This window comes from Prionailurus bengalensis, chromosome C2 (genome assembly GCF_016509475.1).
Source record: "Prionailurus bengalensis isolate Pbe53 chromosome C2, Fcat_Pben_1.1_paternal_pri, whole genome shotgun sequence".
Lineage (NCBI taxonomy): Eukaryota > Metazoa > Chordata > Mammalia > Carnivora > Felidae > Prionailurus > Prionailurus bengalensis.
The window spans coordinates 79,882,736-79,897,966 of NC_057350.1; the positions used below are offsets into that span (position 1 = coordinate 79,882,736).

Sequence of the window (15,231 nt, forward strand, 5' to 3'; positions counted from 1 at the left end):
GCTCAGTGGCGTCAGCATCGCCTCTAGTAAAGTTCCTATCACACTTGCCTCAGAGCCTTGATTTTACAGAGGATCCTCTTATTTGACAAACACTAGGACAGGAGGCAAACCTCTCTCCCCTGAAGAAAGACAGGATGCTGCAAAGCATCTGGGACTCCTCTGTTTCCCATACCCCCTTGTCTCCAAGTGGCTCTAGACTCTAGCTCTCCTTTGCCAGTGTCGTGGCCATTGCCCCATTTCAGGCCCTCATCTGCCTCATTAGACTCTTGCAGTTGACTCCAAGTCATTCAACCATCACCACATCTGACCCTGTCAAGTCCTACTATATTATAGAAATCCATCTGAATAGAGATCGGGTGACTTTATTCTCCTTCATAAGGTTATCATTGCCTGATGATAACTAATACAGACTCAAGTTGGGAAAATCCCCCTAAATGTCATCTCCACTACTAAAGAGAAGTGACCCATCTATTTGAATTAGGAGAGTGGCTGTAAGACCCACAGGGAACTTTTACCAAAGAGGGATAGCAGAGACGAACAGAAACAGGAGTCGGGTAGTCGGAACAGCTTAAGCAAGGTCTGTAAGGCTGTGTCTGAATCTATGGTTAGGTTTCAGGTTTCTCCAGGGGACAGCATTTGGTCCCCAGCCAAGCCAGCCACTATCAAGAAGGGATGTCACCATTCTGTCCCCCGCCTTCCTGCCCTGTCTCTCTCAGACACCACAGCACATCTTACTGTGTTAGGCTATGCTGACTCCAGTCTCCCATCCCGCATGAGCCTCTAACATGCAGAGCTGAGGCTGAGGAGTCGGAGCCCATGGGTTTGAGGGTTCATCAAGAGAAAAAGAAGGAACTTAACGTGATTTCACTGAGTAACTATTTTCACTACAAAAAATTCTCATATTTATTTTTCCCCTTTTTGAAATGGCACTGAGGAAACACATGCCAGACTGCCATGAACAGGGGCTGTACTTTCCAAACAGTAGCAAGGACTAAAAATAGAAAAGTGTGATTTGTTCAAGATGTATATAACTTCCTCTCCCATTTCCTTTCCCTGCTACCCTGAGCCAGTACACAGAAGTGGTACGTGTTGAGCCGTTTTGTTTGCTTACAACAGCATCAAAAGAGTGATAAGCCCAGTTATCGTACATACTCCATAGATGTTTCCAGAAAATTCTATTACCAAGACTAATAATGAGTCAATGAATCAATCAGTCCATCCACAAATATCAACCAGATATTCCTCAATGAGATAAAGCCTATGGGTGATCCAGGAATATGAGCTGTGACCCAGACTTTAGACCATTTCTGAAAGGGGAATGAACAAGAGGAAAGTAGAATGAGTTGAGGCCATTGAGTCCAGAACCCTCAGCTGGGGTTGGGGCCAACTCTCATACTGTGTCATCTTTGGTGGTTCACTTAAAAAATCTAGCCCTCCTCCCGGTTCCTCATCACAAGAAAGATGGGCCGGATTAGGGAACTTCCAAACCTGAGTCTCTAAGATTTTTGATGTTAAATAATTTGTATAGGTCTCTTCCATGACATATTTGTATTCTAGCTTTATCATATATAGTTTAGAGGCAATATAAATGTATATGATATAATTACATCGGTCCACAAAGAGGCATATATTAAGTGGCAGGAAAACATTATTAACTGATTAATTGTCACCATTATTATAAACCACATACTACTGGATACTCTGTATTCCTTATCTTACTTAATTCTCAAAATAACTTTCTAAGAATGTGTCATTATTCCCATTTTGCATGTGAAGATGGGTAATGCGACTGGTAAGTGACAGAGCAGAACATCCTGGCACTAAACTGTGGGGTCAGGTCACCACGACACATTACCCAGTTAGTAGAGCCAGAAAAAACAGAAGGAAGAGACTGGTGGCATCAGAAGCTACCAGGAAGAAAGTCGGATTTGAATGTAGCAATTCAAAATGGGAAGGATTTCCAATCAGTTGAGAAATGAGGATGTCTCAAGCAGCAAGAAAGACATAAGGAAAATTAACTCAGCATGGGAAGCGGACAATGAGGACATCAGCTTCACAAGAGCAAGGCCTGTAAGGGGAATAGTGAGAGATAAGATGTACTTTAAAGAGTGAGGTAGGTCATGGAATATTATGAAAATCAACTAAGAGAAGAAATTTAATGAGGCAGGCAACAAAAAGTCAGAGGAAGAAAATAACATTTTTTGAAGACTAATTGGTTAGGGATATGCAGCTGGAATGAAACAAACAAACAAACAAAGCCATTTAAAAAAAACAGAATCAAAACAATGAGTCTATTGTGATATGGAGAAGGAAGAAGCTAGAACAATGAATAGTAAAATGAAGAGATGAGAGTACACTTGAGAGTCCTTTTTGAACCAAAAATAGTAGATACTGGTAACAGACATATTACAAAAGGAAGACATATCAGCAATGACCAGAGTTTAGAACTTGGAAGAATAGAAACACTTGAGAAACTTAACAGAAGACCATGGGGGAAGGGAAGGGAAAAAATTAGTTTCAAACAGAGAGGGAGGCAAACCATAAGAGACTCTTAAATACAGATAACAAAGAGTGTTGATGGGGGGAGGAGACAGGGGAGAGGCGAAAATGGGCATTGAGAAGGACACTTGTTGGGATGAGCATTGGGTGTTGAATGTAAGTGAAGAATCATGGGAATCTACTCCTGAAGTCAAGAGCACACTGTATACTTTGTATGTTATCTAACTTGACAATAAATTATATTAAAAAAAATAAGAAAATATGGTGGAGCTTCTAACAGAGTGGAAGCCTTGGGGTAAAGCAATGAGTAGCTCTGGGACACACTGAATGTGAAGAGACAAAAGACCTTCCGTGTGGGAAGGCTCTAGGATAAATGGCATGAGAGTTGTCTAAGGGAGAGAGTCATCAGCAGTTCACGTCATTAAATAAGCAGAGATCAAAGATGACTCTATTAGAGTCATGATTTCTACTGATAGCAGAAGGTCAAAAGGGAGAGCACTGAGTGGGCAACTCAATTTAGGATGGGGGTGGGGGGCAGGCTGGTACCAAAGAGAGAAAAGGAATAGTCACAGATAACAGCAGGGGAACTAAGGAAGTTCTGTAGAGTGAAAACTGAAGGAGGAAGTGAGGAGGTTCAAGTCGTCAAGTGTTACCTGCCTGAAAGAGGTAGATGTCAGAAAAAGAACAGTCACTAGGGAATCAGAGGTGGTGACAAAAGTGTACAGGAGCCATTTCAGTAGAGTGGAAATGACTTCTGTGGATGCTAAGACCATGGCTTAAGTCCCGGTTTATAGAGAGAAACATGGCAGGCAGGAAAGCAAGGAAAGGAGAGACTCTTACTTAATGAATCTGTAACTGTACAAAAAAACTTCTCTATAGTGGCCATGGCCTGAAACTGGTTTCTATCCCCACTGGGTCAAGAAAGAATTACTAAAGTGACACTGTATGACTTTCAACGAGCGAAAAGGAAATGAAAACAATCCTCTAGGTACATTTCAACTTTCAAAATGGCTTGATGTAAAATGATAATAAAAATGATGAAGTCTCCTGAATGTGTACTGTGAAATACTCTACTGGCTGCCATGTCCTTTATTTACTTGTTTGATCATCTCTTCATGGAAAACCTAAGCCTGAGCTGGCCAGGTACTATGTGAAGTTCTGAGACAGATCTTTCTAAGTCACAGCCCTGACTTTGAAGTGCACAGGCTGTAGTCAGCTGGGGCTTGGATCAGTACATATCTGATCAGGGGATAGTCGGCCATTCTCTTTTCGATATTCGCCATACAATCAAATACAATGTTGAAAGGCCATGCAGTAATTCACTGTGGGGCGATATACATTGTAATAGAAAGAATTAAAGCTCAAGGATGTTGAAATAATATTATCAAAAATGAACACTTTTAAGGTAAATCCTTACTGTTTTAGAAAGTGCTATCAAATGGATTGTTTTTATCTGATCATTAGAAAACAACAACAACAACAATAACAGAAGATAGAAAGCATGATACTAGTTTATGGCTGAAGAAACGGAGATTGGCTCTTAGGGATGGTCTTCCCCAAATCACATCCTGTACAGTTCAAAACAAAAGTGGTTGTAGGACAGACGTAGGCTGTTTGAAGCACTGAAAGGAATAATACAACTTATGGGGAAAGGAATGAATCTGAGTACCTTCCCCCTCTCTCTCTCCCTCTTTGAGGGGGAGTGTCTCATCAGCCAAATCCTTTACTTCTAAAAATAACAGCAAAATCATCTTTTTTTATCATATGAATCCTCCTGTCTTGTATTACTCCCCATTCCACCTTTTAAAAAACTTCCCTATAAACAGTGTATCTACCAGGTATCACCAATTTTACTTGTTTTCCCTCATAATAAAAATCGTTATCTTTACTGAAGTTTGTTGGTGAAATAAATATAAAAACAAACAAAAAACTAAGGAAAGAATTCCATTTTACCGGCTTATAAACATATTTCTCACCTTTTAATGCCAAAATACACTCTTTCAATCCATAAAGATACATCCAATTGGAGAGGAAAAAAAAAAAAAAAGAGTCTGAAGACAATAGGGCCACAGAGAAATCTACAACAGAACTCACAAGAGGAAGAGCTTCCAAATAGTGAGTACTTGGAGAGAAAATGACAATTGGTGTTTTGTGCCCTTCATCGAAATAGAATATAAAGGAGAAGTAACAACAAAGCAGGGATGGCAAGAGAGAGACAGGAATGGACTGACAGGACTCAGGGTCTGATCCCTGCCTGGGACACTTAATACCATGGAAACTGGGACTATTACTTTGCCTCCCTGAGCCTCAGCATCTTCACTTACACAAGATGGGGATTATCCCTACCTTTCCCTTTTCAGAAGTTATTTAAAGGCTCAAGTGAGATCAAGTGTATGAAAATCTGTTATTTAAAAACAAAACAAAAACCACTCCAAGTCAAGTTTGGAATTTATGGAATTTGCAGGCCTTGGACAGGTCACACTCACAAAAGCTAATGATAAAATGATGATAAGAATAGTGTAACCCCTCAAGGACTAGCATATGTATTGCATGCAATATTATACTGTAAGTTATCGGGGGGGGGGGGGCATAAATACCTGACTTTTGAATGGATCAAGCAAAATCGGTTATGCACAGAAAACCTCCCCAAAACATTGGGAGTTTCACAAATAAAATCTGAGTTAATGCCCTAGGTTTTTGGTCTTGGCATCTTCCATTCCCTCTTTTACCCTTTCTTTCAGATCAAGTTGTTCTGTGCCTGTGTTGAGTGGATTATGTAAATACAATGGAACTAAAGGATTTGTGAGCCCAACAGAGCCTCCTACCAAATCCATGGATAAGAAGTACATGGTACATACAATCTGTGAGGGGATTGTCAGAGAAGATGCCGAAGGCCAGGATGGAAGTGTGCTTATTTCCACTAAAGAACGACATGGAAAGCAATCTCCGTGGCCCCTGGCCACCAGCCATGAACACATATTGTTGATGACTTTGGCTGCTTTTAGAGAATTCAAAATGATCTGCCTTCTCTCATTTGTAAGGGAATTGATACTAAGCCAAGAGGCTTAAAAGTCCCCAAAATACATTTTGTTTTTGTTTTTGTTCATTTAAAACTAAATCACTGCTTCCAGGATACTTGTGAGATCTAAAAAAGTTGTCTCAACTTGTTGGGACATTAAAATATATTTTAAATGGTTAAAATATATTGGTCCTTTTTTTTTTTTTATATGTGAAGATCAGGTAAGATCATATAAAGTATTTTGCAATTTGTAAATTACTGTGAAGTTATAAAGAGGTGATATTTTATTACCAAAGCAGTGAATTTTAGAACTATAAGAAAAGATTAGTTCATCGAACCATCGAATTAGTTCATCGAATGTTTTACAGAGGGAGTTTGTGAAAGTATCTCTTTAGTGAAAGACTCAAAATCCTCACGCATTTAGGAGCAAGGAATGGGATTTCTGGTGATCCCTGGGGAGGCACGGGGCAAACCAAAGACAGCGACAACTGTTCCGGAACTCAGCACAGAGGCCAGCTAGCCCTGAATTGCCCAATAGTGATGACATCAACAGTAAACACTAAGTGCTGGGATATGTCAGGCACATACAATATTCTCTATACGCATCTCACAGCAACCCAAAGAGGTAGATTCCAGTTTACAGAAGAGCAAACTGAGGCATGGGAAGGTTAAATAACATGGCCATAGGCATACAGCTAGTGGGTGAGGGGCTGGGTATCTGGATCCAGCGCACACAGTGTTAGCCATCATAGTATGTTATTCCTGAAGCTTGACTTGGCTTCGATGATGCAACCAAGGAGGGCTTTTCTGTGGTGAAGCCCTCGAGGGCAGGAGAGTGAGCTTGAGATAAAAAACAAAAGGTAGCATTACCTGACTTTCATAGCTGACTTTGAGCTGTCACAACAAGAAGGGTGAGGGGGTGGGGGAGCCTCTTGGGAAATGATGTTTGGAGTATAGAATGTCATAACAGCAGTAAAATCACTTAATGAGTTCATCCTTTCTAATAAAAAGTTCTTTGCCACATTCCCTGACACTCCTGGTGAAATACTCATTGAGAAGCATGGATGGGGGAAAGAGTGAGGGAGGAAATTCAGAAGCCTAGAGAACTCAACCAGAGACCATCCCGCAACCTGCTTCTGCTCTCACTTGGCATATACAGGACCTTGCAATCGGGGCTTTGCTACCTGCCTGTGGATCCCCACAGCTAAGAAGTCGCCTCAAGGACGGCAGTAAAGCTCACTGGTCTGCTCTCGGGCTGTGCATCTAACGGGAACCCTTTCGTTCGCCCACCTCCCCTAATTACACACATAAAATGGAGACCAGGTGCAGAGCCCCACTCTGTGGTCACCATGCTTATTAAAGGTCTATATATTCCTGACCTGGAACCAAGATACAAGTTATCTACGTCAACCAGCACGGCAAATCCAGAGCCACAGTCCCCTACCACATTCCCTCCCCTAAATGCAGGTGGATGTAGCGTTTAGAAGAGCAGACTACCAGGGCGCCTGGGTGGCTCAGTCGGTTAGGCATACGACTTCGGCCCAGGTCATGATCTCACGGTCCGTGAGTTCGAGCCCCGCGTCGGGCTCTGTGCTGACAGCTCAGAGCCTGCAGCCTGTTTCAGATTCTGTGTCTCCCTCTCTCTCTGACCCTCCCCCATTCATGCTCTGTCTCTCTCTGTCTCAAAAATAAACGTTAAAAAAAAAATTTAGAAGAGCAGACTACCACCACAAAAAAAGTTAAAAAGTAAAGGAAAGCAATAGGGGCTCTCCCATTGGCAAAACTACTGGAAAAGAATCCTAATACAAAGAATGGAGAAGAAATCCAGCATCATAAAATAGAGGTCCTGTAAGGACAAAAAAGGCAAACGAAAAGTTAAACTGCTTTGTCTTAATAACACAAGAAAGTCTCCCACCTTAGCTAAATAAGAAAGATCAGACAGATACACTGACTGGTGAGTGGAAACACTGGGGTGAGGGTAGGGACCTGTATCCGGGTGCAGTGCCGTGAAACCACGGACTCCCCCAAATAAGGCTTGCAGATCCAACAAAGAAAAGATAATAAACTGGAAAAAGAATCACACTGCAATCAGATTTCTCATCCGTAACACTAAATGATACTAAAATAAGAATATAGACATCTTCATTGAATACTGAAAAAGGAAATTTGATCCTAGAATTCTACCTGCCGCCAAAGCATTACGTAAATATAAAGGCAAAAATAAGTCATTTTCAGATATATAAAAACTCAGGAGCTGGATCATCCATGTAGCCTTTCCAAAAAAAAAAAAAAAAAAAAAACCTTACTGTGGCAGAGATAAAAAAAGAACAGAAGGAATCAGAATGATAAATTCAAGAAAAAGAAATAGCAAGTAAGACACACTGCAATAAACAAGTAAAAGTTATAGTTTATGAGGTGCCTGGGTGGCTCAGTCGGTTAAGTGTCCAATGGCTCAGGGCATGATCTCACAGTTCATGAATTCGAGCCCTGCATCGTGCTCTGTGTTGATGGCATGGAGCCTGCTTGGGATCCTCTGTCCCCCCTCTCTCTCTGCCCCTCCCCTGCTCACACTCTCATGCTCTCTCTCTAACCCTCTCTCCTGCCCCTCCCCTGCTCACACTCTCATGCTCTCTCTCTCGAAAATAAATAAACACTAAAAAAAGTTACAGCGTATTAGTAACATGGTGATACAATTTAACGTGAGAAGGGGTCCTTTCAAAAGAGTTTAAGTTACACAGTTTAAAATATTACAGCATAGTCTCCAAATTGCCTTAATAAGATTTCGATGCATCGGGAAGAAAAATGCTCAAACCTCACCTGGTGTAGACACTGGGCACGGGGTATATGTTCAGATCATGATTTTTCCGTGATAGAGAAACATTACTGAAAACAGTTGAGCTGCACTGTTTGATTTATTTTCATTATGAGACAAAACATATTAAAAAAATAAGTAAGCATACTACAGCTTTGAAGAAATCACTGAGATTCTTGGTGACAGCGACAAAATGAGAAAAAAAAAAAAAAAAAAACTTCCACTGACTCAGAAAGAACCAACTCCAATTTTACATACCTCTAGGCAAAGAAAATTTTCTGAAATAGGCAAATATTGTAAATTGCTGCCTATGAAGAAACTCAAGAGCTAAAGGAAACCTAGCCTCATTGGTCATCCTGACCTATGGCCTTACTGACCACAACCAGTTTCTCCACCAGACTTTTCTTACCCAGCAATTGGCCGGTTCTTCCCTGCAGGAAGCATATGTGTGCCCTAGGTCACATCAAGGTAGCAGTGGCAGGGGTAACGGGATTGACAAGTGTGAAGGAGTGAGTGTGTGGACACATACTCTACCCCTGATCCCCAGAAAAAGGTTTACCTCTTTCAATAGGTCCTTTAAAAATATGGAGGAGAACACCATGGCATTCCATGCAAAAAGTTTCAAACCGCTGCATGAAATATTGCGCTACCCCCTAGGGGCTCTAGGCCTGCTACTTTCCAAGAAGCTCTTAGAAGTCTAGACACCGAAAATCTTGCTCTTTTCTCGTCTGAATTTCCAATCACATGATGATTCAGAGAGAAAAGCAAACAGGAAACCTTTGAAATTCACTTCTAGAAAGTCATATTGACCAAAGCCATCCACATGCCTAGGAGCCCACCAGCCCTACGAAACACGCACTGACCTACCACTGCAACCATAAAAGGAAGAGATAACCATGAAGCAACCTGCTGCTGCTATCGCCACTGCTGTCGCCAGGGTCACAAGCAACCCTACAAACCAACCATGGCTTGCTAACCCAAGGCCCAGGGAATAAGGTAAAGGGCCACAGAAGAAACAGGCGTCTCAATCACTCCTTTGGTATGTTCTCGTAGATCAAGAGACTCTCGCGTTCTCACCGTGCAGAAAGGACAAGCACTTCAGAGTGGATTAGAGCTGCTGATCATTTCGGTTTTCTTCAGGCAAGACTGCACATTGCCTCTACTCATTTTAGCCTTTATAGCTTGGACCTCCTTTTTTACCCAGCCTCCTCCTTCCTCAGCCCACTAGCAGGCCGTGGAAGGAATGGCCTCCACAATGGAGTACATCAAAGCCATATAAAGCAAGTCTTGCGGCCTGTTTCTGCAAGTGCATAAAAGAACGTGGCCACGGCTGTGGGCCTGAGTCCTTCATGTCTACAGGTAAAAATCCATCATTCCATACCTGTGACCATGACTGTACTAGACTACGAGTCGCAAGACACACCTTCCAGTGCTGGCTCTGCTAAAACTATGGTAGATTCTAAAATTATTATTGACGTACGTGGATAACTGACTATAATCTATCATTTGCCATGTACATAAAGGAGCTTTGAAAATGTTTTCAGAAGAACAGAAATGAGTTGGCTTGCAAACTTTGAAAGACTGACTAAGACAAGACCATAAATAATTTCAGAGGTTTCCTTTCTCCCTTCTCTTTTCAATTAACTCTGGGCATTTCCCCAAGTTCGGTGCATAGTTCACATTACACTGTTTTCACACAGGCCTCCGGAAAAGTCACTTCTTTCAGCAGCTCTCATGATCAACTTCTTGGGGCAGACATCACCTATCCCTCCCCTGGCCTGATTGTTCCTTTGCATGGGCACTGTGTTCTAAGATGGTAAGATAAAAATCACTGGAAAGAAATCATGGGGGCGCCTGGGTGGCTCAGTTTGTTAAGCGTCCAACTTCAGCTCAGGTCATGACCTCCCGGTTCATGAGTTTGAACCCTGCACTGGGCTCTGTACTGACAGCTCGAAGCCTGGAGCCTGCTTCGGGTTCTGTGTCTCCCTCTCTCTCTGTCCCTCCCCCACTCGCACTCTGTCTCTCTCTCTCTCTCCCTCCCTAAAAATAAACAAACATTAAAATAAAACTTAAAAAAAAGGAAAGATGGGGTGCCTGGGTGGCTCAGTCAGTTAAGTGGCCGACTTCGGCTCAGGTCATGATCTCATGGTCCGTGGGTTCGAGCCCCACGTTGGGCTCTGGGCTGATGGCTCAGAGCCTGGAGCCTGCTTCTGATTCTGTGTCTCCCTCTCTCTGCCCCTCCCCCGTTCATGCTCTGTCTCTCTCTGTCTCAAAAATAAATAAACATTAAAAAAAAAAAGAAAGAAAGAAATCATACAGACACAAATTTCCGTTCCATAAGAGAAAGGAGTTTTTAACATTAAGGAGTAACCGACGACAGGCATCATGGTCTGTTGTCTAAGGTGGAGGGACTGTGGTGACAGCAGCAAATGTGGCTATGGCCATCCCACTGGGATGAGCAGAAAAAGGGAGATGAAAACAAGGAGTATATAGATCTCTGGAGAGTGGGCAAGTTAAAGCAAACCACGGGACTGGGTCACAAAGAGAGGGGCAATGAGGAGATATCAACTGGAGGTGATGAAGAAAAGTCAAGCAGAGATCTCACAAAAAGTGGATGTTAAATATCGGGCACCTGAACTTAGAAGCCATCAGGACAAGTCCCTGAGGACTTCCAGGAAGTGTGCCAGAGCTGTCTGCATGGGGTTTCCCACAAGTCCAACAGGTTATGCCTGATGGTGTGTAAAAAATACCACATGGCATCCAACAACAGATCTGGAGATGTCACCCTTATCTTTAAAATATTAACAAACACCTGCAGTAAACTGACAATGATTTCAGAATAAAGGGCAGATTCCACAGCTGGCAGTGCAGGCCTACCACACTACTTCGTGCTCTCCTTCAATACTCTTACATTTGTTAGTTTATTGCTAAAAGATCTATTCACCCCACCTGAAAATTAAGGCCCTACATCAGCCATCAAAGTTCAGTTCAGTTCACACTGTCTCCAAGAAGCCTTCTCATAGATCTCCAGTTAGTTAATTTATTTCTCCCACCCTCTACCACAACATAGGACTTAGCTTGTGCTTCTGATCAGAGCATGATGACTAAGAAATAATTTACTATGGAACACTGTAGCTTAAAAGCTGTGTTTGTGATTCAGAGGTACTACTGTGATTTGATTCAGAGGTGCTATCCGTGAACCATCTCCTTATCCGTCAACATCATCTCACCTGCAATAGTCACCCATAAATATCTTGTTAAACTAGAAAAAAAAATTAGGAGATCCAAACAAAAGAGAGAGACAGTAAGAATGATCTCTAATTCCCTTGTAAACCTGAAATTCTATGAGACATTCTCCACCTGTGAAACTACTCTAAGCAATGCTATAGGCCTGCCCATTAGCTGGCTGAAATAGGAAGAAATTAACAACTGCAGCATCAGATTAGAACAACACTACACGGTCCTAACGTCGAGAGTCAGGACACTGGACCCATGACGCCAAGTTCTAAGGCTACAATCCCTAGTATATATGCTTTACTTACAGAAGCTACTCAATTTGTGTTGAGTGAATGAAGAATAAATGAATGAGTGAAATGGTCACTCCAAATCTCACAGGTCCTGAGGTCAAACTGATCTTGACAGAAAAGAAAAGATAAAGCCCTCATTTGTTTTCCAAGATTCATTTTTTTCTATTAAAAAAAAATTCTCAGAACAAGAAGTTTTGAATTGAAGTATTTGCCTTTTGCAAAAAAATACGTAGAAAGTGTGTAGCAGGTAAAAAACTACAGGACCCCAAGCAAAACTCCAGCAACGCCTAGTCCTTCAAAATAAAACCATATAATCCCGTCATCTGAACCTCAGAGACTTACAGGCTGATGGAAGACTAAAGCAAAGCCATGTGCAAGGCCATCTGGTACAACAGGAAGGACAAATCCAGAAGTCAAGGTTTCTCAAAATGAGGTATGGATGATAGGATCCATACCTTCGTGAGACTCAGTTTCTCCATCTGCAGACACAGGGAACTAATCCATTTAGCGAGTCCCTGAAGAGGCTGCAACTAATGGCTGGCGCCAGGGTTGGACTAAATGATCTCTAAGGTCCTTTTCCGCTCTGACAATCTTAAAATTCTATAGTCGTACTTAGTAGACATTATTTTGATTCTGACCTGAAAATCTGGCTAGAAGCATAAACAGACTTCTACATAAAAACACATTCACCAGCTATAATTTGGACTTGGCAACCTGAAGTTTCACCAGGGCCGAGAGGAAAAAGTGCAAAATTTTCTCCAGCGATTACCTTACTTTGGGCTCTATTATACAGTTCATATTCCAAGGTGGTGCAACTATGGCCAGAGCAGGGCCAAGTTGCTATCATTCTCACACAAGGGAAGGGCATACCCCTGTGCTTTTGAACTTGCCAACAATCTTCCATATCTTCAAGAATAACACGCATCTCCTACCAGATGTGTCCTTTCCCATTTGGCAAACTCAATTTTATTTTTTATCCTTCCTTCTGTTTTGCAAAGAACATAAGCCAACATGGCAACCAGCGTTTTGTTTATTTCCTTCCTTATAAAAAACAAAGTCATGGTTTTGGTACATTTATCAGGAAAGGTCCACAGAGGAGAAGAGTTTTTGTAATTTTTATGAAAGCCCATGTTTGAATTCTTCTTCATTAAATCTTTTGGCAAAGCCTTATCATTACCACTGTTGTTAGTTTTATATAGTGATAGTTATATCAAAATATCTGGACAGCCATTATAGCTTGCCAATTTCAAATCCATCTGTATTTCATTTGGTTACTAGAGGTAGTAGACAGTTACCTTCCTTTTAATTATGAGAAAAATCGGACTCAGCGTGACCTGTTGAGAATCACGTAACTAGAATAAGCTGTTCAATGAACAAACACAAGTCTTCTGTCACAAGGTCGAACAAGCTTTTAAGAACTGAAGATTTAAAATGCAACAAAATAGCTTCTATACCGTTCCAAGAGAGCGAATAGACTAAGTGAAATTTTTAATTACACAGATTCAACAATATGCAAAGAATAGCCCTGGACCAAATAAGAGCAAAGGTATATACAAGACAAATTTAAGAGTTTTTTTTTTTCGTTGTTAATAAAAGATAACTAAAAATAAGGAAAGTTGATCATATTATTTCTATTTGCCAAGGGACCTATCTGTTGCACAAAATAAATATAAACTTTGTAGGATTCCCATCCATTAGTGGCATTTGAGCTTTGATTTTATTAGCTTACAACATTTTATCAGCAAGATTTTATAGGAAAATCAAGATTTTTGTAGGAAACCCACGATATATATATCTAATACCTAAAATTTTTAATGGATTTTGAAAAATCTAGGTTCCAAACGGACTTGGAGGCCACTGGTTATAACTGGAACTCACTAATTTTAACTTCTCAATAGTACAAAAAGCTTCTTCTATTACTTAAGTTCTAACATATGAAAATATACTCCCAAGAAACTCACATGGTTTACTCCCTTCTCCCCACTCCAAAACGTTGCTCAGGTGTCCCCTTCTCAGCAAGGCCGCTGGATCACCCTTTCCTCCAACCCACAGTCCTGATTTCATTCTAATGTTCTTCGTAATCAATGTACCTATTTTGTTTACATCCACCAGTTTTACTAACATGGCAGTTTCATGCGGGTAGAATCCTGTCTGTCTTTTTCACTACAGAATTCTCATGCTATAAAAGGTACGCACACAGGCACACGGAATATTTGCTGAATGAATGAATCACTTCTTCCTTTGTCTCTCCCAACCTGAAATTTAGGCGAAAGAAAGCCAGACAATGGACTGAACCATTTAAGCAGTGATTTCCCATGGCTTTTCTTCTTTAAAACTTACTATGAGGGGAGCCTGGGTGGCTCAATCAGTTGAGCATCTGACTTTGGCTCAGGTCATGATCTCAGAGTTCGTGGGTTCAACACGTGTCAGGCTCTGTGCTGACAGCTCAGAGCCTGGAGCCTGCTTCAGATTCAGTGTCTCCCTCTCTCTCCGGCCCTTCTCTCCTTCTCTCTCTCTCTCTCTCTCTCTCTCTCCAAAAATAAACAAACATTAAAAAATTTTTTAAAAAAGCTTACTGTGGGAAATTGTAAACATATGTAAAGGTAGACCAAATACAGATAGAATCAACCTCCCTCCACACACTCAACAATTACCAACTCATCACTAATCTTTCTTTTACCTATTTTCTCGCTCATTAGCTCCCTATTCTTATTATTTTGAAGCAACTACCAGACACCATTAATTTCCTCCCCAAATATTTTGGATATATATTTTTCCTTCTATGTATCTATAATAGCATCATCACCCTTAAAAGACAACCATGATTCTATAACATTGCTATTTAGTTTTCTCTCCTGATATGAACAGGAGTTAGCTGCCTACATTGTGGCATCTGGTCACCCGTGCCTCTACAATGTTACAGGCTGAGAAGTCCTTCCACTGTTGCTTCTGATTCCAGCCGTGGGTTGCGTGCAATCATCACTCCCTGGAGCACAGCACTTGTATAAGATCGATACATCCTATAATGTGCATCCCTAACCCCACTTGACCCCGCTCAGAAAAGAATATCCCAAGAAGGTTTGCTGGCGCTTTTGCTAGAAAGATGTTGCTGGCCAATTAGGACCCACAGTGACCAACCAGAGCCTTAAAATATCACTCTTACCCACGCAGAATGCAATGTTTGTGGATAGAGAAAGGAGGCAATAAAAAAGCACAGTTGGTCCCTGGGATAACAAGGAAACGTGGAATTCTCAAATGGCATTCCTAAAAAATGGCTTTCAGTTTCAGAACAAAATTAGTAGGTGAAAGGATTTCTAGGGCTTCAGAATGCAAGCCAGCAGAACTCTGCAAAGCTTCAGTGGGGCGTGTTGCAT

At 41.4% G+C, this 15,231-nt stretch overlaps 1 protein-coding gene across 6 annotated transcripts in view; it reads right to left on the reverse strand.

Annotated features, from left to right (window-relative positions):
• Nucleotides 1-15,231, reverse strand: part of LOC122491615 (LIM domain containing preferred translocation partner in lipoma) — a 679,043-nt gene that overhangs the window by 362,055 nt on the left and 301,757 nt on the right. The gene's annotated exons all lie outside the window — the stretch shown is intronic.